General features: G+C 36.3%; 1 non-coding gene across 1 annotated transcript; it reads left to right on the top strand.

Annotated features, from left to right (window-relative positions):
- The first annotated feature begins 887 nt into the window (after positions 1-887).
- Positions 888-998, top strand: LOC140870021 (small nucleolar RNA R71). The gene has a single exon (XR_012147006.1). It is a non-coding gene; the product is annotated as a small nucleolar RNA R71 (small nucleolar RNA).
- Positions 999-20,163: the final 19,165 nt, after the last annotated feature.

Raw genomic sequence — 20,163 nt, forward strand, 5'->3', positions numbered from 1 at the left:
TTGAATCCTTACTCTTTGAGTTTAATTGATCTTTGTTTTCATCACTATATGGATCATTAACTATTTTACCACTTCTAAGAGTAATAACAGATTTTACTTGATCAAATTTTTCTTGATTTTGATTTTTAGGATTAGGTTGTGGTTGAGATGGAAATTTTCCTTTTTCATGAATAATAAGTGCAGATGCAAATTTTGCAAGAGTTTCTTTCAAATCATTCATAGATTGAATGTTTTGAATATTGATAGACTCTTGCTTTTGAATGTATGCATGAATTTCATCTTCAAAATTTTTTCTTGGAGGTGGGATATAAGGAGCATAACCTTGATGATTTTGGTTATTTTGAAAAGGTTGTTGTGAAGGTTGTACATTATTATCGTTCCTCCAACTAAAATTGGGATGATTTCTCCAACCAGGATTGTATGTTTGTGAAAAAGGATCTAATGTTGGTTTTTTAAAATTGTTAACATAATTGGCTTGTTCATGGAGACATTCTTTAAATGAAGGCAAAGTAGGACAATTTTTTGTAAGATGATCATGTGTGTCACATATATGACAAACAATTTCTTGAACACTTTTTAATTGATCACTCTTTTTCATTTCTAATGAATCGATTTTTCTTGCTAAAGATGCAAGTTTAGCTTGAACATCTACATCATCTTTAAGATGATAAATACCACCTCCATTTGTTGAATTATTGGTTTTACTTGGTGGTTCAATTGAGCCTATATTATCCCAATTTTGAGCATTTTCTGCTAATGACTCCAAATATTCCATAGCTTCATTTGGGTTTTTATCTTCAAAAGTTCCATTACACATGAATTCTATCATTTGCCTATCTTTAGGTATTAAACCTTCATAAAAGTGAGAAACTATTCTCCATATTTCAAAACCATGATGTGGGCATGTATTAAGTAACTCTTTATATCTATCCCAACATTGATAAAATGTTTCCCCTTGTTTTTGAGAAAAAGTTGTAATTTGTCTTTTAAAAGAGTTTGTTCTATGGGAAGGAAAAAACTTTTTTAGAAATTGTTGTTGCATTTCTTCCCATGATCTTATTGAACTTGATCTCAAATTTTGCAACCATGTTTTAGCTTTATCTTTTAAGGAAAAAGGGAAAAGCTTTAATCGAACAGTATCCATGCTACAATTTTGATCATTATAAGTGTTGCAAACCTCCTCAAATTCTCTTAAATGCAAATATGGATTTTCAGAATCTAAGCCATGAAAATTTGGTAAAAGTTGAATGACTTGTGGCTTAAAATTGAAATTAGATGCATCAGGAGGAAAAACTAAACAAGATGGTGTACTAGTTCTTATTGGATTCATATGGTGCCTAAGTGTTCTTGGTTGTTCATGTTCTTGATGATGATGATTATTATTATTATCATCTTGATTATTAGAATTATCGTCCATGTTTAAAATATTTTCAGTTACTCGAACAAGTCTACCACTTTGTTTACGACTCCAAACAATCATACAATAAAAAACAACATACTATTTACATAATAACAAAATTAAACTTAATTTATACCTCCCCGGCAACGGCGCCAAAAACTTGCTACAACTTAAATTGTAATTCACCCAAGTGTAGGTTGTCTGCAAGTAATATACTCGTGAGTACGAGATCGATCCACGGAGAGGATGTTGTAAGTTTAATTTTAGCAATAATATATTATAGATGAAAATATTATTATAAAACTTCAAATACACAAATTATAAAATTGTCAAGGTTTCAAAGGTTCATTGTTGGTTTATTTAAGATTGCTTAATAAAAATAAATAAAAGAAACTAAAATAAAAATAAACATAAAAGAACAATGAAATATTTAAACAAGTATATCATATAATATAGTTCCCACTATATTAATATCAACCGATATTTAATACATGGTACCCATAATATATATATAAATGCATAAATATAAATTGACATAAAAGTAAATGTTAGATCAAATCACAATATTTTATTTAGAACATCCGGCAGAGCCACGCTATCGTCTAAATAAAATATATGACTTTATGTTAGATGCGATAAAGTAAATGTTAGTTGCGGAAAAGTAAAAGTTAGATGCGAGAAAGTAAATGTTAGTTGCGGAAAAGTAAATGTTAGTTGCGATAAAGTAAAAGTTAGATGCGAGAAAGTAAATGTTAGTTCAAATCACAATATATTATTTAGAACAACCGACAGTGTCGCGCTATCGTCTAAATAATATATATGACTTTATTATAAATAGATACATATATTTATAGTATATAATTATTGTAGTATTTATTGTATCATATTTGACAACAAATCAAGGTAACCACATTCAAGGTACCAAGCATTTGATGTAAATAGATAACAACAAATCATCCAAAATTATACCTACAAATAAAGATCAATTAGTAAAAATAAAAATAGAAAAGAAAAGAATATACAAAATATAGACAATCTTACTTGACCAACAATGAAACCTTTTCACCTTGACATAAAAAGATTTAGCTTTCCATGAACATGAAACTCAAGAATAAAGATAAAAGAAATTTCATACTTGAACTTGAGAAACTTGCACACTCAAACTTTTATTCTCACACACACAATATTTATTTTACAAATGAAGAATTCTCTACACTCTTACACACTAAAAAGCTTATACAACACATCTATTTATAGGCCAAATGAGAGCAAGAGTCCAAGGCTCATTAAATGCGAAATAGTAAAGTTGGTGGGTGCTTGTCTCCTTGAATGTCAATACCATGACCCAACTTTAATTGGCATGTTTGATGCCTTAGACCACCGATTCAGCCTTTCTTTTCAACATAGAACACGTAGAATATTTTGTGTAGATGTGTTTGGACAACTCATTCACCCCTTTTGGATAACATATGAAATACTTATGATATTTTTACTCCAAGCTGGTCATAGTAAAAGTAAATCTATCTCCATTTTGATGTTTGATTATTTTGATCATCTTAATGAAGTTTTTGGAATTTCTTGTCTTCTACAAAGTTGAAGATGCCTCTTTTGTGATTCTACAGGTTTTGAGATTACTCCATTATGACCTCTGTAGCTTGAGTAATTTTATTTTTACCAAACCTGCGTAAACCGTAAAATACAACATTTTAGTAAAACATTTAAATATAAACACATAACACTAAAATAATACAACTTCATAATTTTAATTAAACTTAAATTTTAAAACACACTTTTTAACATATAAATAATTACAAATTTTAAGTTTCATCACAAACTGCCCTAAATTTCTTCTTTGTTTACTCTCTCATCTACAAATGGCAGGAAAGGGTTATGATTCACACGACATCCGTTCTGAAATGGGATACACAGAAGGTGCTGCGGAAGGTGTTACAGCACCTACATCACCACACCCCATGGTTGAGAAAGCAATCATTCTTGTTGCCGAGGAACCTATGCCCCTGGACTCCATTGCTCCAGGAGAGCCTGGTAATGCCATCGATGTGGAGAATTTATCAGACATGAGCGTGCTGAACAAGGTGTTTTCCACGAAACCCTTAACTCACCGATCCAAGAGATAAGCTGGATACAACCCAGATTACACTGCCTCCAAACGATTTTTGTGGAAAAGGACAACCATCAGACCATCTCTGGTGGACACTGAATTCACCTCTGGGGATGAGAGCTCTGATGAAGACTTTAAGCTAGTCCGCCAAAAAAGGGTAAAATCGAGTACCCAGAAACCATATGGAGAAGCTATTCCGGTTCCTTTTGCTGCTGAAAGCAAATCCGCAAGTGATTCCTCTGATAAGGACTCCACAGAGTCAGAAACTCCATCACCTGTTGCTGCTACTATTGATGAGAAAGATGCACCTGCATTTGTTCCTATTGTTGAGGAGACATCTACTGTTCCTCCTGTTCTGTCTGATGAAGTGGAGATGTAAATAGCCCAATTCATGGCTAAGAAGAAAAAATCTAAAAGCAAGAAGCCTGCTGAGAAAGTTCCTGTTCCAGAATCTGAGGATGAACCAGACGAGGAGATGCTCGTAGAATTTGCTGACAACCGCCCTCAACCTTCTGATAGCTCTAGCTCTGATTCGAGTGAAGATTCAGATGCTGAGAAGGAGTTGGAAAAAGAGTCCGATTTTGATGACTCTGACGAAGAAGAGGAAGGTGCTGAGGAAGGTGTTTCCGACACCTTGGACAACACCTTGGGCAAAGAATACCAGGTAAACTCGTCCTATTCATCTGCTTTTTACACTAAGGAAATTGCTAAGTATTGGGAGAAGTATGCTGATCGAGAATTCCTGGAGGAGCACAATATTGATTTAGAAAGCTACAAAACTCAGAACATGGTGAGATTTTTTGAGGTAAGGAACATACTGTCTACAGTTACTACTGCTGGTCCTTATTGCAGAGAACTTGTGCGTGAGTTCTACTGTAATCTCACTGAGGACTTGAAGGATCCAAGATACATGATGTATGGGAAAGTTTATGTGCGTGGGCAGATTTTCTCTTTCAGTCCATTATAAATGGATTTCTACAGACTCCTGCCTCTGATGATGCTGCTCTGCCTACCATGGATGAGATGACATCTGTCATCACTGGAGGACATGTTACTGTTTACCCAGCTCATCCTAAGAAGCTGCCAGCAGCCAAGCTCACTTCTTTATACTCTGTTCTCCACAAAACTGCTGTGAAGACCTGGACTCCTTCTGGGAATTCTACTGTGGTGACCAAGCATCAAGCTCCTGTCTTGTATGCTATTGGTACTGGAATTGCATTCAAATATGGCCGACTTGTGTTTGACACAGTCATGGCCTTTGCAGATTGTGCCCAACCTACTTTGAAGCTGCCTTATCCATCACTCATCTATTCTATGCTGCTGTCTCAAGAGATTGAGAAGGATGATGATGAGGTACTTACTGAGATTGGGAGTTGCTAAAGATCGCACCTGCACTGCTCAAAGAAAATAGGAAGATAGACCTTCCATGGTCTAAGTTAGCTGATGCCGCAGGTGTTGTGACAGGTGCTGCCAAAACCTCATCTGCCACTACTGTTTTTGTACCCCCTGCTGCTGCTCAAGATGTTGATCATGCGTTCATTCAAGCTCAATTGGAGCATGCTGAGCAGAAGATTGCACAAGCAAAGGCTGACCTAGCCTATTACGAAGGGTTAAAGGCTCAATATGAATCACTACAAAGCGGAGCTGGCCCTTCTGAACAAAAAAGGGGAGAAGAAAGTGAAGCAGAAGAAGCTGAATCCGAGAGCAATCAATTTTAATTTTAGATTAATTTTAGTTATCTTTTGGTTTTGCTAGTTTAGTTTGATTTTTTTGTTTAATTTTTTAGTAGTGTTTTTGCTCTGATCCTAATCAAAACTATTTTATGCGGTGTTAACTCTGATATGATTTCTTGTTTTTGTTTCTCTATGCTCTTATGGTTTCTGATTTAAGGTGTCACAGCTAGATGTTGCCAACATCTCGCAACAACAACTCTGCATATACTTAAGGGGAGAATCTATTCAGGGGGAGTTTTGATTAAGGGGAGTTTCGTTGATTTGTTTTTGAAATAGATGTGTTTTGTCCAGAAAGGCAAAAAGGGAGAGATTGAAAGGAATATTTTATTCCTTAAAATTTCATAATTTTAAAAAGATTTTATTAAATATCTTTGGCCTTTCTTGGACATGAAGTTATCTTTGTTTAAATGATTTATTTCCTATTTGCGATATTGATGAGCTGATTAAAATATTTATCATATCATATTTAATATATATATCTTTCTATCTTGTAGATTTGATATGATCAAATCTAAGGAATCCTACGCCTACAAGGAAACATATTGAAGAAGAATTCTTGGTCTATTTATTGAGACATACAAGGAAGAGGGAGTTTTCTAAAAGCTGAAAATACATATGTTGAGAGAAAGCTGAAGATCTTCTACGCTTTGATCAATCGTTGTTACTTGTTGCCTTGAAGAATTGTAGACTCGAAGATTGAAGATCAAAGAGTGTCTCGTCTCTACAAGTTTTGGCATCAAGAGTTTTTCTCCTTGTTTTATTTTCATTATTCTATTTTGCATAGAATTTTTAGAAGAACTTTTACTGTTTATTTTCTCATATGTTGGAGAAAATTGATTTTTACAATAATCACTATTTTTAGGGTTGTAAAACTCTTTGAAAGTTTTCTAGTGAAGTTTTGCCCTGAGGTGCTGCAAGAGTATTTTATACTCTTGCTTAAGTCATTTGAGTCTATTTATTTGGTTGCTAGTTTATCTTATTTTCTCTTTTAAATTTTATTCCGCTGCAAATTACTCAAGGTGTTATAGTAGGTGTTGTCAACACCTTGTGACAACACCTTAAACTGTTTATGTGCAACCCATATTCCCTTACAAGCATGTTACCCACATTTTACTTGCAACCAATGAAAACTACACTAAAAGAGGAGCCCAGTTCACGACTTGAAGAGAAAAAAAACTGAGCAAACCAGAATTTCCCCCATCCCCGTTCTCAAAATTTCTGAAAAAAATGGAAAAAAATCTCTTCGACATTCCAAAATTTACCAATTTTTTAAAAAATAAGATTATCAATTGGAAATTTATCAGAATCGAGCGACAACCGGATGGAGATCTAAACATTCACCGAATTCCCAAACAACAGTACACCTAAAACTCAGCATCTACTAAAAGAACACGAAGCAATAGAATGAAGCAACAAACTTACACGTACAGTGATGCTCGCGACAGGACAGCTTCAAGATTCAAGCCGTAAACTCGAGATTCAAGTCACCATTGGAGTGGTTAAGGCTTGGGCTAGCTGACATGAGGTCGGACGACCTATTTCGGCTCTCGATCGACGGCTACGATGCCGGAGCTAAGCTGGATCGAATGCGACGGGTTGGGGCTTAGGGTTTGGAGAGTTAAGTTTTCTTTTTCTTTCCTCTGTTCTTTCTTGTGTTAAATACTTAAAGAAGCAGGTAGCCTGTGTTGTATAAGCACATTTTTATTTAAAGAAAAAAAAACATAACAAAAAAAGAAAAGAAAATAAAAGAAAAGAAAAGACAACGATCGTGTTGTCTTAAACTACATAAAACAATAGAAAAAGACAATTGTAAAAACAAACCGTTGTCGTAGAGCTTAAAAAAACACACATAAACAACGGTTTTTAAAACCGGTGTCGTAGACCCCTCCAAAAACACGCACATAGACAACGGTTTTTTTGTTGTAGTCTAAATGATATTTTATAAGAAAATTATGAAGAAGACCTAAAATTTACAAGTAAAGTATATAGATTTATTATTAAAAATAATTTTATTGTTTTATAAGTTCAAATCCCATAAAATCCCATAAAATCCGACCAGTTTTGTTAGGATTTTACTTAGTTAAATAAAATCCTATGAAATCCATCAAATATCAATCCCGTTTTGAAATCTCATTTTGCCAAACACTAAAACGGTATTTTCAATTTCAATAACGTGCATGAGATCAAGAGTATTTGTAATTAATAATAAATTAGTTATATACTAATTGTACATTCATATCTCTCTTTCAATAATGAGACTGGCTTGCAACTTAATTAAGAATCAAAATGTGACATTATCTCTCATGACTTTATATAACTTTATTGATGAAAATATTTTTATATTTTACTAAAATAGCATTTATTTTTAAATCTTCAAATTTATATTTTTATCTGTAATTTTAAATCCAATCATATTTTTATCTATATTTTTAAATTTTTGGATATTTTATTTAATTTAAAAATTAAAATTTTTATCATGTTTAATAAATATTTCAAGTGTATAAACATGCGAGGGCATTTATTATTATAAATTGGCAAGGTCAACGGTCAAATAATCAAATTCCGTTCCGTTAAATAATTTTTTTCCGGCCAAAATCAGACCGAAATTGCAGAAAATAAAAATTTAAACATAAGGAATTAAAACTCAAATTTGACTTACATAAAAAACAAAAATCACAGAAAGTACAAATATAACAGACTAAAAAAATATTATATTCCTAATTATAATCATAAACCAATATATTTTCGTTAAATATCAAATATAACACCGACTTCAAACTATTGTATCATTCCGAAAATACAAATTTTGCTAAGATGAAACCTCTTTAAGAAACGACATAATAATCAGAAGTTGACATTGCTCGTCCATTCGAACATTATTCTAATACTTTATTCATAGCATGACTCACATTTCATTATTAAAAATAGTTGATACCCCTTCAGAAAAAAAAAAGTGCTAATTAGCACTAATATATATATATATATATCATCGTTTAGACTAACTGTTTTGGTATTTTATGTATTAGGACTTAATTACCCTTCTCTAATAATAAAAATTAGATTCACTTTCTCCACAACTACATGTAGACCCACTTTCTCCACCACTACATGTTTTTAAGTAATGGTTATGTATAATATATATATATATATATATATATATATATATATATATATATATATATATATATATATATATATATTTTATGTCTCATTTATTTTATATATTTTAAAAAATATTTAAAATAAAAATTAAACATACGTATGGAGCACATGATATAATATATTAATATATATATTTCTTTAGACACGCAAAAGCGTGTGCTACAGTGGCTAGTATATATAGATGGGCAACATAGCAAAACTATATAAAAATATATATATATATATATATATATATATATATATATATATATTATCTTATTATTTTATAATAGTTGGGTGGGTTAGAATAACCGTTGATTTGAGGACACTAACTTTCTTACCCATTTATCTTTTCTTCATATTTTTACCTTAATAATTCTTACACATCAATCTTCACTATCACAACTTTGTAATTACGTGAGTCATGATTCCCAATCCATAATCTCCCCACTATCCCACTAAATCCGATCCACTTATTCCATGTTTAAAAATAAGTTTTATTTTACACCCGCATAGCGTGTGTATTTTTTTTACAAGTTATTATTATGCAAAAGACCCTTACTTGGTCTCTTGATATGCGAAAATATTTTAAAAATAATTTAAAAAAACACGCAGATTAAAACTGTTTCTGTCCACTATATCTGTATTTTTTTATTTAATTATTTCTATTTAATATATAATACAATCATTTTATTTATCTATTTTTAATTCTATAAATTTATTAAATTTTTTTTATTGAAATTAAATATAAAAAACTTTTGTCACATACATCGTGTGTGCAAATATGCTAATATAATATAATGCTTAACTCTGACTTTACCAGCTAATTATATTTCCTTTTTAATTGGCCCAATATATAATATAACAATAATACCCTAATTAAAGCTAGGCTATAAATAGATATAATTTGAACTTCAATACCCTAAAGCTCAGCCATGGATAAGACATTAATTAAGCTCGTCTTTTTCTGTCTTCTTTTGCTTTCCACGCCAAGTAATTCCCTCACTCTCCTTCTTTTTTGTATTTCAAATATATATAATATTATCATTAATTAGCACGAAAAGGTCAAGCACACATTTATAGATTTTTTTTTTTTTGGGTTCTTTCAACTGTCTGTACGTGTATATTTGCAGATTCAGAGTTCATAAAAATCACGACTTCATCCAGAGAACTCATTGATATTTGCGTGAGTACATGTCAAAAAGCAAGCGATTGCAGATGTATTGGTTCTGTGTGTATAACTGATGGATTTCTCAGAGTTGGGTTTTGTCAAGCAGTAGCAAATTGACATCCGTATCACAAATGTTTGAATGAATAAATATATATCCATGTTAATATGAGCATGGATACTTTGTTTGAATTATTGTTTTGTTTTGCATTTCATCCCATATATATGTTTTTATATTACCAGTATTTTTTAATATCTTTGTTTTATATATTTTACAATATATTTAAATATAATAACCACGAAACGTAATATATATAATTACTGATCGATCCACAACCACAAGAGTTCGATCCCACGTAGTCCTAACTCCTAAGGTCAACTCACATGGAAATATGTTTCTGCTTATGAAATATTGAAATTAATATTTGAATTGTTGGATCATTTTAATGTACATATTCCACCCTCCTTAAGATCGATCGCTGAGGTCATAAGTGCATAAAAAAATTCCAAGAAACAAGAGAATAAAAATTAGAATTTCAATTTTTTTTAAAAAAATAATAATTTCATTAACTAAAATTATCCTTTACTTATTTAACATAGATATTTTTCTATATATACAAAACATTTAGAAATTGAAATATTGAATGCTACATTAAATATTAATTAATTTGATTCTCGCCGATTCTTGCCACGCTTGATTGACATTCAAATTTCAAATAATAATCGTGCGATTCTTTATTGACATTAACATTTTAAGTTATTTATATTATTAAAAAAATATCAATTATAAGAAATGATTTATCATATAATTTAATGGTTTGAAAATTTTAAATGAACACAAAAACTAATTTCGTATTTATTTCTATAAAGAAGATAATTTATCTCATCTCAAAAGATTATAATCCAAAACGAAAGCAAATAATACGAATGAATTTTTAATTTTTTTTCCCATAAATTACGTTTAACACGCAATTTGGGCTTGACCCGTTAGGTCAACCCACCCACCATTAAAAAATGGTGAGTTAGGACATGATTTGGCGACCCGTCTTTAGGCGGGCCAAAACGGGCTGGAGCAAAATTATTTTTCAAGGGGTCATGGATTGTTACATGAACCAAAATGGATGTTCAAAGGATGAAGCATTTACTGAACTGGAGAAAAGGGTATGCAATGCATGGAAGGATGTGATCATATGAATCAAGAATGTCTCCGACCAAGCTCGGTACCATGCTTATCCTCTTCCGGGTTGGGAACTCCTCGAGGATTGTACGACTTATTTATAAAGATCATGATGCTTATACTGATTCCAATGCTGAGTTGAAGGACATGATACAATCAGTGCTCGTCGAGGTTATCCTACGTTTTATTCGAAAAAAAAATATCAAAAATGAATGTAGGATAATTATGTAATTTCAAGTGCAATGTGTAATCCAATGTGTAACCCTTGTACAAATCAAATCTCTCTTCCAATAATATAATGAGTTGTCTTGAGAACGAACATGTGATATCGTCTTTCGTCACATTATATAACTTTACTGATAACAACGGAGATCTGCACTTTTTTCCGTACAAAGCTTCGAAAGGTGTCATTCCAATACTCGCCTGGAAGCTGTTATTGTACGAAAACTCCACCAGAGGCAAAGAATCCTGCCAACCTGAGCCAAAATCAAGCACTACTGCTCGAAGCATATCCTCCAAAGTCTGGATCGTATGCTCGGACTGACCGTCGGTCTGAGGGTGATACGCTGTGCTCAAATGCAAACGAGTACCCAATGCCTCCTGTAAACTGTGCCAAAAGTGAGAAGTGAATCTCGGATCTCTATCTGATACTATCGAATTCGGCATGCCGTGCAATCTCACAACCACTCTGACATACAATTCGGCCATCTGATCGTGATGGTAAGTCATACGGTACGGAATGAAACAAGCAGATTTCGTCAACCGATCAATCACTACTCAAATCACATCACAACCTCTGACTGATCGCGGTAACTTGGTGACGAAGTCCATAGAGATATGATCCCATTTCCATTCGGGACAGTCAGAATGTGCAATAAACCATCGGGCTTCTTCCTCTCGGCTTTCACCTGTTGACAATTCAGACAACGGGATACAAACCTCGTGACGTCTCCTTTCAACTGTTTCCACCAGAACTGAGTCTTCAAGTCATTATACATCTTTCGGCCTTCGGGATGAACACTAAACCGACTGCAATGCGCCTCTCACAGAATACACTGTCTCAACTCAGAAAAGTCGGGCACAACAATATGGCTGTTCACGAACAGAACGTCATCCTTGACCTGAAACTCTTACTGGTGACCTGATCGAACTCTCTCTATCGACTCTGTATACTCGGATCTGATCTCTGTGCCTCTCTGATCAACTGAAAGAACTCCGGCTTGGCCTGAATCGCAAAAACTCTGATGGATCTCCTATCGGTCTCAAACTCCAAAACAGAAGTACAACAGTCTTCAATCAATCGAGAGACACCAATCGTAGTAAGAGACAAAGAAAAAAGCTTCCTACTAAGAGCGTCTGCAGCTGCATTCGACTTTCCAGGATAATACTTGATCTCACAGTCGAAGTCCTTAAGCAAATCCATCCATCTCCTCTGTCTTATGTTCAGCTCGGACTGGGAAAACAAGTATTTTAGGCTCTTGTGGTCAGAAAATATCTCAAACGACTCACCATACAGGTAATGGCGCCAAGTCTTCAAAGAAAACACGATTGAAGCTAGCTCGAGATCATGGATCGGATAACGAGTCTCGTGTGGCTTCAGCTGCCTCGAAGCATGTGAGACCTCGATTCTAATCATCTAATCTCAGAATAAACAATAATTACGCATACAAGATCTAAGATTAAAAGCAAAGTTTTTTTTTTTTTTTTTACACAGGGTGACGCGCGGGCGCGCCACCCGAGGCGCGGGCGCGCATACAGCCCTGCCCGGGCCTCCGAGAAAGGGAGCAGAACGCGCGGGCGCTCCTCACCAGGCGCGGGCGCGCATGGCCTGCTGTTTTAGCTCAAAATAAGGCTCCAAAAGTGCAATCCAACACCCGGAAAGGCTCCGACATGATCCAACTAACACTTTTCCAACAACGAAGTATTCAATTACAAGAAAGAGTAGAACATGCATCAATTCTAAGTTCCAAAATCCAAAATACAAATCGAGTTCGAATACAATCTAAGTTCGATTTCAAATTCGACTTCTACAATAACAAGGCCTCACTCTATCAACTCGACCACCTAGCCATGCGATCTCTGACTCGGTCCTGCCCCACCTGTTGCCAAGCACACATACAAAGACAAGACAACAGCCGGATAATCCGGTGAGAATAATATTCCCAGTAAAAGAGACAAACATGCAATATCATAAAAACATCTCAAACGAAATGCATCATCTTCTACATATTCAAATAACAACCATGCAATTCCACAAGCATGTCTAAAACTCAATTCATATGCATAAATGCAATGCATGTCTTTAAATCTGAGATTATCAAGTCGGATAATCAAAACATTTCAGCTTTTGCTTTTGGGATCCCGAGGACGAGATCACGTAAACAACTCACCGACTCTCCCGATCGAGGTGGTGCTACGTATCTCCATCCTCTAGACTTTGGTGCAACTATAAGGAGTATGCTAGCACTAGGTGAAACAGCTACACCCAGGCCACTCACAATATAATTCCCAAAACGTCTATCATCAAAAGGGCCGTCCTGCCCGCTATTCAAATCAGGGTTCATATGCTCAATATGAATGCAATGCAACATAACTCAAATAATCAATTAACATGCAAGTATGTGATTTTTCCGGAACACTCGAATCAAGTCGGATTCGAATCATTCGTTCCATTCCATTCCAAGTCATCTTATACCTCTTTTCAACAACGTCGATGCTCCAAACCTGGAAGCAACATCGATACAAGAATTCCAAATCAAAATTCAACGATAAAGATAATTCAATTCAACTTTCGAGGATGGATCAACTCGATACCAAACCTCGATCAACTCTTCAACGATTCGAAAGTTGCCAATTCGGAACTCCACGATCTTCAACTAATCTGCGGAGATAAAATCAATCCAATATCAATCCATTCAAAACGAGCAACTCCCAAAAACTCAAACGAATCTCCAATTTCCAAAATCTCAAACCGGCGGCATAACGACTATAAATTCAACTAACCGAAAATGCAAACAGCATAATATCACTCTAAGCAACTCATATCAATCAACATTCAACCAAAACAATCCAATTCCAACAAATCACAAAACTCAGTTTTTCGAAAATCCCTTCAAAAATTCATAACAAATCCGAACGTCGCTCTAATTCAAAACTGACAGATAATAAACGATCAGAACTCCGCCAGGAACAACATACTAGAATCTAAATCGATTCTAACCACCTCCGAAAAACAAAACATATCCGATCGGAGAAATACTTACGGTATAACGAAGCTCTCTCAGCCGTGATCGCTAATCTGCCTTCAGAAATAATTTCTAACGGACGGATCGAGCTCGGGAGGAAATCCAAAAGCTTGAAACTCACGTTGAGTTCTTCAATGGGGGAGAGAAACGTTTGGGAGGGATGAAGGGAGAATGGGAGACTTAGTCAAAGTCTAGATATTATAACAATTCCATTTTTTGCGTTTTAGTCCCTGAAAATTCTGAAATTTGCAAAGTAGTCCCTGATCAAATACAAGTCGTCTCTTGAACTCTGGAATCTTCGATTATCTCAAATAAACTCATTTAAGATAAAAACGGGGCGTTACAATTCTCCCCCTCTAAGAAAAGATTTCGTCCTCGAAATCAAACACGGTTCTAACACGAACTGTATCTCTCAACTTATTCCTTCAAGTTTGTCAATCAAAAGTCGACTCCTTCTCTACAGAAAATCCTCCTAAGCTCAGTCACAATCGAATCATCTTTGGTTTCAACTCAAGGCATAACATCCAAAGTTCGACTCGTCTAATCTGGTTGCCCGTCGTTCTGAGGATATCGAACTGAAAAAGTTGAAATCAGGCAACAAAATCTCATCGAAGTCCTTGCCGAAAGAATGAGCGCATCAAGGATCTCTGTCTAAACTAACCGACTTCGGCCAAACATGACATCTGACGACCTCTGACAAGATCTCAATCCTCTAATCTTGAATGAAAGTCATTCTGTACGGAAAACGGTAGCAGATTCCAACAATCGGTCAATCAAATCAGACAGTAGATAAAATAAGAACAGCTCAAAACATCGGTTGCTGCATACAATTCCTCAGATAAAATTCGCAGTAAGAAATCTCATACAATCTAATCCTCTTCTCTGCTTTCAAATCAGTTCCGTCTGCTAAAATAATTACTCCAACTCTTAAGATTAGAACAGATCACGTGAATTTCCGCATAAGACAAATAGAAGAACAGGTCTTCAAATCAATAAGATCGCTGCGAGCTCGAAGTCCAGATTCAGACATTGAGTCTCGAGTGTCTTCAGCTGTCTCGATGCATCAAGCTAATAAGTGATTCTTCTGAACAAGAATACATCCCGTAAATTTCGATAAGAAGAGATCGCTGATCGACAGAAATTCCATCATCAAATCATACAATCGAAGAAGACCATTCAATCCAAAAGAATTCAGACATCGAAGAATAACGTACAACTGCTTGGTACTACAATCTGCTATCCAATTCTCAAAAGCTCCGAAAGTTCAGTATAATTCTCATTCCACAAAGATAAGAAATCAACGATAAGAATTCATAACCTCTACTAATTCTTCTGAAAGATCCGGTTAATAGAACAACACTACTGGAGTATTCATTAATTCGACAATTCAACAATTTAATAGAGGCACGTTAAACATAAACAGATTCTTCAATAAGAAGGCAAGAGACTCGCCAGAATCTAACATTCCAATAAGAATAGGGAACTCAATATCGAACGTTACCTGATCTGTCATTATCGGGTGCAGCCTGAGTCTGCTGATCCTCAGACAAAGCAAAGACTCGTGTCTGCTGTCTGGGAGGCTGGCTTCCATACTGATTACCTTCCTGCCTATTCTGCTGCTGAGGTTGGAAAGAGTGAACAGAAGGTGCTTGCTGCTGAGGCTGAGCTGTCTGTCTCAAGAAATTTCCACTCTGTGCTTGCTCAGGGACACGCTGAGGACACGTTCTTGCAAAGTGCCCCGCCTGGTTACAAATATGACAGCTTCCAAAAATACCTCTACACTGATCACTGGAGTGACGACCTCCGCAATTTGCACAAGACATGCCTGACTGTCCCGAACTCTGTCCCGATCCATACTGTCTCGAACCACTAGAGCTCGAAGAACTGGTTCCGTGCTTCTTAAACTGCTTCCCTCTCGGATGATAGTATTCCTTCCTATTAGCTCCACTGCTACCACCTTCAAAACTCGATGGTTGATTTTGAAATTGAAAAGGTTGTGCCTGAAACTGTTCTTGCTGCTGCTGCGGCACAAACTGACCTCCTCTCTGTCTCCATAAACCTGCTTCAGCACCTTTTGCGTGATTCATGACATCCGCAAAATTGTTAGGCCTATTGGTGTTTACCAACGTGAAGACGTCGGGGTTCAAACCATTAATGAACTGGTCGGCTTTAGCTTCCTCATCGCTGGCAATCAGCGGTGCAAAACGTAACAGACTATCAAACTTGGCTACATACTCTTCAATATTCAAATTCCCCTGCTTCAGATTTGCAAACTCGGCTCCCTTGTCCTTTCGGTACGACACGGGGAAAAACCGCTTATAGAACTCAGACTTGAAAAGAGCCCAAGTAATTTCCATACCTCTACTCTCCATTGCTTTCTTCGTCATAATCCACCAGTTCTTAGCAACACCACGAAGCTGATGAATGACTAACCTGGTTCGGCGGTCATTTGAGTAATCGATAGAATCAAACAGCTGATCGATATCATCCAACCAACTCTCACAATCAACTGGATTTTCAGTGCCCATCAACAACGGCGGATTAAAAGACTGAAACCTCTTCAGCAGGGTTTCCATAGGTGTCGCTGTAGCATCCATCTCAACAGTTTCAGTACTAGCTTGCTCAGTAGCAGGAATAACTGGTGGTGGGTTCCTGTTAATAACTCGTCGAGGACCCATCTGATTATCAAAGGTTAGGACACAAGATAACTCAATCGCTGCAATCGGTGCCCTTTCAACCTCTCAGAATTCCGGATACAGGTGAATTACAGTTCATATCTCAAATAATTCATGCTTTAAAATTCAATCACGTAATCATGTAACTCAGATAATTCTCAACAAATAAAATATGCTCGCATGGTATTTAAATAAATCGATTTAAATAACTCAATCACATGCGAGAATTCAATTCATGCGGACTCGATCTACCCCGCTCACTTCTAAATTCAGTCCAAAGAATCTTATCGCTCTGATACCACTTAATGTGAGACCTCGATTCTAATCATCTAATCTCAGAATAAACAATAATTATGCATACAAGATCTAAGATTAAAAGCAAAGTTTTTTTTTTTTTTTTTTTACACAGGGTGACGCGCGGGCGCGCATACAGCCCTGCCCGGGCCTCCGAGAAAGGGAGCAGAACGCGCGGGCGCTCCTCACCAGACGCGGGCGCGCATGGCCTGCTGTTTTAGCTCAAAATAAGGCTCCAAAAGTGCAATCCAACACCCGGAAAGGCTCCGACATGATCCAACTAACACTTTTCCAACAACGAAGTATTCAATTACAAGAAAGAGTAGAACATGCATCAATTCTAAGTTCCAAAATCCAAAATACAAATCGAGTTCGAATACAATCTAAGTTCGATTTCAAATTCGACTTCTACAATAACAAGGCCTCACTCTATCAACTCGACCACCTAGCCATGCGATCTCTGACTCGGTCCTGCCCCACCTGTTGCCAAGCACACATACAAAGACAAGACAACAGCCGGATAATCCGGTGAGAATAATATTCCCAGTAAAAGAGACAAACATGCAATATCATAAAAACATCTCAAACGAAATGCATCATCTTCTACATATTCAAATAACAACCATGCAATTCCACAAGCATGTCTAAAACTCAATTCATATGCATAAATGCAATGCATGTCTTTAAATCTGAGATTATCAAGTCGGATAATCAAAACATTTCAGCTTTTGCTTTTGGGATCCCGAGGACGAGATCACGTAAACAACTCACCGACTCTCCCGATCGAGGTGGTGCTACGTATCTCCATCCTCTAGACTTTGGTGCAACTATAAGGAGTATGCTAGCACTAGGTGAAACAGCTACACTCAGGCCACTCACAATATAATTCCCAAAACGTCTATCATCAAAAGGGCCGTCCTGCCCGCTATTCAAATCAGGGTTCATATGCTCAATATGAATGCAATGCAACATAACTCAAATAATCAATTAACATGCAAGTATGTGATTTTTCCGGAACACTCGAATCAAGTCGGATTCGAGTCATTCGTTCCATTCCATTCCAAGTCATCTTATACCTCTTTTCAACATCGTCGATGCTCCAAACCTGGAAGCAACATCGATACAAGAATTCCAAATCAAAATTCAACGATAAAGATAATTCAATTCAACTTTCGAGGATGGATCAACTCGATACCAAACCTCGATCAACTCTTCAACGATTCGAATGTTGCCAATTCGGAACTCCACGATCTTCAACTAATCTGCGGAGATAAAATCAATCCAATATCAATCCATTCAAAACGAGCAACTCCCAAAAACTCAAACGAATCTCCAATTTCCAAAATCTCAAACCGGCGGCATAATGGCTATAAATTCAACTAACCGAAAATGCAAACAGCATAATATCACTCTAAGCAACTCATATCAATCAACATTCAACCAAAACAATCCAATTCCAACAAATCACAAAACTCACTTTTTCGAAAATCCCTTCAAAAATTCATAACAAATCCGAACGTCGCTCTAATTCAAAACTGACAGATAATAAACGATCAGAACTCCGCCAGGAACAACATACTAGAATCTAAATCGATTCTAACCACCTCCGAAAAACAAAACATATCCGATCGGAGAAATACTTACGGTATAACGAAGCTCTCTCAGCCGTGATCGCTAATCTGCCTTCAGAAATAATTTCTAACGGACGGATCGAGCTCGGGAGGAAATCCAAAAGCTTGAAACTCACGTTGAGTTCTTCAATGGGGGAGAGAAACGTTTGGGAGGGATGAAGGGAGAATGGGAGACTTAGTCAAAGTCTAGATATTATAACAATTCCATTTTTTGCGTTTTAGTCCCTGAAAATTCTGAAATTTGCAAAGTAGTCCCTGATCAAATACAAGTCGTCTCTTGAACTCTGGAATCTCCGATTATCTCAAATAAACTCATTTAAGATAAAAACGGGGCGTTACAAAGCATAAGCTATGACGTGCTTCCTCTGCATAAGAATGCATCCAAGCCCACGATGAGAAGCATCGCAGTACATGAAGAAACCTCCCGTGCCTGATGGAATAGACAAGATCGGAGCGCTGGTCAATCTCTTCTTCAACTCAATGAAACTGGCCTCACACTCCTTGGACCAAACAAACGGTGCATTTTTCTGGGTCAACTGAGTAATTGGCTTTGCAATGGAAGAGAAGCCCTCGATAAATCGGCGATAATACCCCGCTAAACCCATGAAGCTTCGGATTTTTGGCACTGATGTCGGTCTCGGCCAATTCATGACTGCCTCGATCTTACTGGGGTCCACATATATTCCATCTCCTGATACAATGTGGCCTAGAAAAACAACTCGGACCAACCAGAACTCGCACTTCGATAGCTTAGCATACAGCTGTTTGGCTCGCAAAGTCTGCAATACAATCCTCAAATGCTCGGCATGATCATAACGGTTCTTCGAATAGATCAGAATGTCGTCAGTGAAGATGATTAAGAACTCATCCAAAAACCGTTGAAAGATACGATTCATCAGATCCATAAAAACTGCTGGAGCATTAGTCAAACCAAACGACATGATTATGAACTCAAAATGCCCATATCTGGTTCTGAAAGCTGTCTTAGGCACATCCTCGTCGCGAACTCGCAGCTGATGATACCCTGATCTCAGATCTATCTTCGAATACACTAAAAAACCTTGCAGTTGATCAAAAAGGTCATCAATTCTAGGTAGAGGATACTTGTTCTTGACCGTCGCTTGATTCAACTGGCGGTAGTCGATGCAAAGTCACATAGAACAGTCTTTCTTCCTCACGAAAAGCACTGAAGCACCCCAAGGCGATACGCTAGGTCGTATGTATCCCTTGGAAATCAAATCCTCTAACTTTTCCTTCAACTCCTTCAATTCTAACGGAGCCATTCGATAGGGTTCTTTCGAAATAGGCTGAGTACCTGGTGCAAGCTCGATGCTAAATTCGATGTCTCTAATAGGCGGCAAACTAGGAATCTTGTCCGAAAATACATCAGGAAACTCGCTAACCACTGGTATCTCAGTCAACTTAGGGCTAGACCTCTGAACATCCATTGCATAAATTAGGAATCCCTCTGCTCCTTTCTGAAGCAAACGAGACATGGACAACACAGAGATCAAAGGAATCCTGGATTGAGAACCCTTACCAAAAAAATTCCAATCATCTGCCATCTCAAGTCTGAAA

The sequence above is a fragment of the Henckelia pumila genome, chromosome 4 (genome assembly GCF_033568475.1).
Source record: "Henckelia pumila isolate YLH828 chromosome 4, ASM3356847v2, whole genome shotgun sequence".
NCBI classification, from domain to species: domain Eukaryota; kingdom Viridiplantae; phylum Streptophyta; class Magnoliopsida; order Lamiales; family Gesneriaceae; genus Henckelia; species Henckelia pumila.